At 35.0% G+C, this 6,981-nt stretch overlaps 1 pseudogene; it reads right to left on the bottom strand.

The window, feature by feature from the left end:
* Positions 1-421: 421 nt before the first annotated feature.
* LOC123824565 lies at positions 422-1,085 on the bottom strand (annotated as a pseudogene).
* Between the last annotated feature and the right edge of the window lie 5,896 nt (positions 1,086-6,981).

Below are 6,981 nucleotides of genomic sequence, written 5' to 3'. Positions count from 1 at the left end.
AGTACTCTCAGTTTGACTGTATGCAACAATCATTCCAATAACTCTTCTACATTTTACATAATAATGGTTTTAAAAAGTGGTACAGTTTAACTATGATGGTCACAGTTATCATTTTCAAGACAGTAGAATACCAAGATATTTTAAAAGGATATAAAACCGCCTTTCCTGCCATTTCCCACCCCAGCAGATCCCTTCAACTGTTTAAAAAAGGCTGTCCTCAAAACATAAGCTCATACATTACATTCAGGATTGTGATAATATAAGCAATTATGAAATAAGTTGAACTTTGCTTCTTGGTGAAGCCACAATCATTTCTTTTTCAGGTGAATCTGACTTTCAATGCAGTTGCAATTCACACTTTTACTGATACATAACCATTTTCAAAATGTTAAAGTAATTCCAGTCAATTGAGCCTTCAATGTCAATGCTTATAAATTACATTCATTAGTATGGTTGACATAAGAAAGGAGCTTAGGATTTGATTATAAATGCGGCATCTTTGTGTGAGTCTCTTGGCTAAACTTTAGCTTTTTTTTCCCCATCTTTTGGCTGTCGTCCATCTTTCTGTATCAAATTTTCCTCACTAAATCAAAGAGACCATCTCAACACCAGCACATGCTTCAGCACAGATTTCCTCAGAGTTAACATCCCACTGACTGACTCTGGCTTTCGTCTCTTCTGCAGAAACCTGTCTTTTGTCCTCTAAAGCTGATGTGTTACCAACCAGCAGAAATGGAAACTTCTCTGCTTTTACTCTTAAAATTCGCTCCCTGAAGTCAGCACTGGCTACAAAGGATTCCACTTCAGGAGCAGACAGCACACAGAGGAAACTTTCCCCGCTCCTGAAGCAGTTGTCTCTAACTGCAGCATAGTCCTGCCACATTGTAGCCAAGATACAGATCTGCACTTCCTCCCCATCCAGGACTATGTTTTTCTGGTAGCTGCCCTTTAGCAGGCTCCTAGTCCTCCACAAACTCATCATGATGAACTATAGAGTCAGAGCAGACCTGCCAATACAGCCACTGCCCACCATGATGACTGTGGAAGGCCAAAGAATTCTGACCCATGGGCTTATTTGCAACCATCTTCTATCACAGGGTTTTCACCAAAGGATTGAGAAGAATCTGCACCACAACCAGTCTGCAGCCCCAGAGGTACCAAAAGGAAGTCATGGCTGATCTAGCTCTGCAAAGAGGCTGCATGCCAGGTGCAGCAGAAGGCTGGCTTGCAATCTTTTAAAGGGTTTTTTAATTTTATTATTTTATTTCATTTTGTTTTGTTTTGTTTATTTATTTTACTGAATTGATTGGAATGACATTGGTTAAATAGTTTATAGGTTTCGGGAGTCCAATTCTCTAATACATCATTTGTATATTATAATGTGTGTTCACCACCCAAAGTCGAGTCTCCTTCTTTCATCATGTACACCCTTTTATCCTCTACTATGTCCCCCCACCACCTTTTCCCTTTTGTAATCACCACAATGTTATCTGTGCTTATGGGGGTTTTTCTTTGCTTAGTACCTTCAACTTTTTTAACATAAAAACTCATAGCCGTTATTAACCGATGTCACCTCAATAAATTTAATTAATTAATTTTTGAAAAGCTGTCAGAAGGGAGGGGTTAGGGCACCTGGGGAAAGAAGTTAAATGTTTTTATGAATGACCAGAGGGATCATTTTAGACTTTATACATTTAAAAAATCTATTCATAAAATGTGATACTGCCAAAAGATAATAAGTACAAAGAGATATACTATATTTTCTTTTGGGGATCTTCTATTCAATTTGGTGTCTAAATAAAGAAACTTTAAAAATAATAACCCTAGTTCAGTTTGTCAGAGTCTCAGAAAGATGCTTTGTTTCTCTTAAAAAGTAGGCTCTCAGATACTATGGGAACTTTAATTTTCACAGTATTTGAATTTTTAGAAAATACAGGTTATGTTAACTTACAAACAATGAAGGCACCCTGCTGGCATAGCTCAGTGGATTGAGCACAGGCTACGAACCAAAGTGTCGCAGGTTCGATTCCCAGTCAGGGTACATGCCTGGGTTGCAGGCCATGACCCCCAGCAACCACACATTGATGTTTCTCTCTCTCTCTATCTCCCTCCCTTCCCTCTCTAAAAATAAATAATTAAAATCTTTAAAAAAAAAAAAGGAAAACAATGAAGGCAAATTAAATAAGGGACTAGATAGATTTTTCATACCAAGTTCAGTGGAAGTGACTTTCAGGAGAAATATGAGGAAAAGTCTTGTAATCATTTTCTTTCATAAATGCACCTTATCCAGTCAGTGCATAACTATTTCGCCCATTTGACCAGTTTTAAAATGGGGAAGTGTCTTAGAGCAAAGTCCTCCTGACCATGGCGGTCGGCCAGGATGCCGTTCTGACACGCCGTCTTCTGCGTGCAGGCAGATGCGGTCATAGCTGTTCAAGTCGCTGTCTTCACAGTTGGGTTCTTTACATTATTGACACTAAATGTGGAATTAATTACCTCTAAAGCTCTTCACACTGACTGCATTATAAGTTGGAAGTAAAGCTAAAAATGGTTTTTATGTATCCCTGGCTCGAAAGTAGAAGAGAAGGCCAATGCATTGAAAACAGTAGCATAAATTTAACAATTTTATGACAAATATTCATGGGTAGAAAAAAAGACTACAATTCTTTATTTCCCTTCAAAGCATAAAGGAAGTGTTTTATGGAAGACAAGAGTATAAAACACAACTATGTAAATGATACTGGGTTACAAAAGGATTGTCACGTGATGTGAAATGCAACAGAGAACACAGGAAATTGCAAGATCTTTCATATAAATGCAATTTACACTCAAAATGGGCTGAGAAGATAATTGAAGAAAAACACATATCATGATTTAATTGTTGATATGTGTTCTTTATCAGAGGTATAAAAAGTGGCACAATTTATACTGATGCTATCATATTTTGTAAAATATGACATTCAAATTACAAAACATAAAAGATAAATACAAGAAGAAAATTCAGAATGGCTTTAACTTTCTTCCTAATGTCTCCCCAGCTTCCACTCTCTAAGAATTCAGTTACCTCTTATAATCAGATTTTTTGATCTAATAATAATACACATGCAAAAAACACTATTATATACATTCTATATATGTGGCTAATATATACACATATACACACTATGTGTATATATATACTGCATATAGCACAATCAAATCTAGGCATTATACATATGTGTGCATACATATATACATATATACATACATATATTCAATTTTGTTTTCCCAGATGACCATTTGCTTGGTTTACTTAAGAATAATTTTTTATTAATATTGTATTTGGAAATTTTTGAAGTATAAAATAAATATACTCAATAACATTTCAGGGCAGAAAAATAGGTAAACTATTTTATTCAGGAGAGTTCATTAAAGTTTGGTCCATTTCACTGTATTACAAACATAACCTTTGTATGTCCACATTTACATGAAGGAAAAAATGGGCTAAATTTAATAGTTGTCTAAATATATAGTGTAAAAGAAAGCACATATGAATTTATTTCCTGCACATCACTTACAGGGATATACACGTGCACCTGAACGCTCCAAGGCCGAAGAGGCACTCAGTTCAATGTTCTTTACACATCAGAAGGATGGGCCCACGGCAGGCCGGTGCTTTCAGGAGCCGATGAGTAATATGCTGCTGGGAAACAGACATCAGCTCAATGCCAAATCTGTCTCAGAAACATATGCCCATTTTTTAAATTAATATATTGTTTTTTTCTCTATTTTCCTTAAAATTTTCAATATTTTAAAGATTAAACTTATTTATCATTTGAGTTTAGCACTTTTTAAAAGCTCTGAGGAAATTATTTTAATGAGATTTTTAAGATAGTTTTTTAAGATATTTTTAAGATAGTGTCCTTATTCTTAACATTATTTTTAAAATGGTTCTATATAATGGACACTTTCTATTTCATACACAGTTATAAAGAAAAATAAGTCAAGTCCAGTCCTTTCAACTCACTGTTTAAAGAATGTCATGAGTGCATGTTGGTGATACAGTAATTCCTGTAAGTCAGCCTGGCAACTGCTTGGCTAGCTGCCCGCTAAGGCAGGGCAGAGCCTCTGGTGGCTGATGCCAAAGGAGATCAGGGTGGCACGGGGCAGCACTTTGGTGTGTGGAGCTCAGCAGTGGTCTGGAGCCTGCCTCAGTTATACCTTGAAAGTGGTGCACTCCACCCTTCTGGGTCTTTTTGATAAATGTCTTGGCACCCTTGATGTCAAGTGGGGAATTTTCACAGGAACCTATAGTTGGTACATGGCTGTTTTGCTTGACACCCCTGATGGCAAGTGGGGAATTTCCCCAGGATTCCATCTAGGGGTGATCCCGCTCTGCATACATGGCTATTCTGATCACATGTGTAGATATCTCAGGTGTGCCTTAGACATGTCTACTCTGACTGTGTGGACAGATATGTTTCCTTGCCAGATGTGTCTGTTCTGACTTAGGTAGTTTCCCTCTTGAACCACAGTGTCATGGCTGGTTGCCAACCATCTTGGTTGACATGAGTGACTCCACTTGTTTTATATACTTTTTGCTATCTGGATTGGGCCAATGCCATTTTATTCATCTTACTCTCTGAGAGGAACAACTTCAGAGTTATGATTAGAGTCTCTACACTGTATGTTCCTTGTTAGTCTAATCTCCATTGTCACATGGGTTCTTTTTTTTTTGTAGTCCGCAGAGTTGCTTGGGTGTCAATAATACTGAAGATTACTCCAAATGTGGGTGCAAAAAAAACACATATCCTTGGTTTTATTGACCCCTACTTGAAAAGTATCATTTTTTATTTCAAATAAAACCCAAGAAAAGTCTTTAGTAGTATTAACAGTACCTTTGACTCTGTCATCAAGAATGATAAATATTTTTACTACTTTGCAGATATCATTACATGAAAATCAGAGTAATTATTAGGCCTGCCATTAAACCTTATTATTCCATATTTTAATAAAGAACCAAAAAGTGCTTGTTTCTGTGTGCATGCATGTATATATTATATATATGTTTATCTTTCAATAATTGTATATCACTAGTTTCATTTTATCATGTATGTGTTATTTCATATCATAATAAAACTTTATTGTGATATGGAACATATAGATTGTAAATTTAAAGCTTGTGTATGCATGCCATATATATATATATATATATACATATATAATTATAATATTTTGAAAAAATTGTGTTGATTTTTAATGTTTAATAGTTTGGGGACTTCCATGCATTCCCTGACAGAAAGGTTGGCAGAAAATCCATTAGGAAATAGAATATTCATATTGTGTATAACAAAGCAAGAAAACTAAACTAAATAATGTAGTAATAGATGTTTGTCTTATAAAATGTTCATGAGAATAAATTCAATTTATTCATCTTTAAGTACAAAGCAGGATGTGTAAAAAATGGGCAACAGCTCTTCAAGCTCATGCAAAATACATGACTAGCTTTTCTCACTAAGAATATGTAGCTACACAAAGTGAGATAAACAGCCTCATTTAGCTAACAATAGTGATACTTGCATATTTCACATAAAATATGTAACTGCATTTTCACAAGGTCAATTAAAAGAGAAGATACACCAAAATAATACAAATTACCTTAAGTGACCTAGAAATTATTTAAAAATCAAAAAATGACTCCAAATTTGGTTTGATGCTTACTTATTTTAGGGTTTGATTATATTTAAAAAGCTAATGTATTCAGTGTAACTCATGTTTACATTATAAGATCAGCATTAGTTGTCCTATGTCCTGTGGCTCTGTTTTATTTCATGAATTGTCAGCATTGATCTGATGTTGATTTTTTAAAAGCAGTGCACTTTCTAGCTAAAAAAGCGGTTTAAACATAAAATAAAGGTACTTTTATGTAAAATCATATCACAAAAGTATTACAAATAACTTAAAAACACTTTACACTATCTTATGTAGTATATGGTGGGCTAAAAGTATCTATTCAAAATATTTGTTCTTTCAGCCCCCTTTGGACACAGAGAACACTTGTAAAAGTGTTTAATCTGTCAACAATATAGGATAGAAACATGATATGAATGCTCTATTAAGCTAAGCTTTCCTGAAAAAGATTTAAAAAGATATAAAGTTTCAGTTATGTAAGAAGAGTAAGTCCTAGAGATCTACTGTACAGCATAGTGCTCATACTTAAATTTTTATTGTATTTTATACTTAAAAGTTTGTTATCAGAGTAGATCTTATGTTAAGTGTAATAATAATAATAGAAGTAGAAGAGATAAGAAAAAGAAGTGAAGAGAGTGAGAGGAAATTTTGGAGGCGATGGTTTCATAGGTACACACTTATCTCCAAGTGCATCAAGATGTGTGCATTAAATATGTACAGTTTTTTGTCAGTCACACCTGAGTAAAGTGGTTGCAAAAGAAGGAGGCAGTTCTAAAATTTATGTAGTTCTATTCAATACTCCCTTGGAGTATAATCTACTTGAGAACAGTGTTTCTAAAGTATGTCCCCTGAAATATGTTCCCAGGTCAGCCTCACCTAGAAACCTGTCATCCATGTAAATTCTCAGGCTCAGCCTTAGATATGCTGAACCAGAAACTCTGGGCATATCTAAGAAACCCTCCAGTTGATTCTGATGCATGTAAAAACATGAGCACACTTATTCCAGAGACAGAGGAATCTATCTCTATATATGAAGAATATTATGAATGACTAAAAAGTCAAGGAGTTTTTAAATACTAAAAATAAAGTAAGAGGTAGATTCAATTTTCCTCACTCCATCTTTCAGAAGCATGTGGTTGGCCTAATGTGCAGTAAGCAAGGTAACAGGTCTCTCTGGTATGACTTGAGGTCCCTATGTATAAATGTATTACTCCAAAAAAATTACAGCTGGAAAATGAGAAGAATGCTGTTCTGGGAAATTTGGCAGAAGGGGACTTATTAATATGTGAGGAAGCCATTAATTCAAAAGTT

Source organism: Phyllostomus hastatus, unplaced genomic scaffold, assembly GCF_019186645.2.
Source record: "Phyllostomus hastatus isolate PE091 unplaced genomic scaffold, TTU_PhHast_1.1 phas_contig_58, whole genome shotgun sequence".
Lineage (NCBI taxonomy): Eukaryota > Metazoa > Chordata > Mammalia > Chiroptera > Phyllostomidae > Phyllostomus > Phyllostomus hastatus.
Note: the sequence above shows the minus strand (reverse complement) of the source record. Positions and strands in the feature narration are given on the sequence as shown.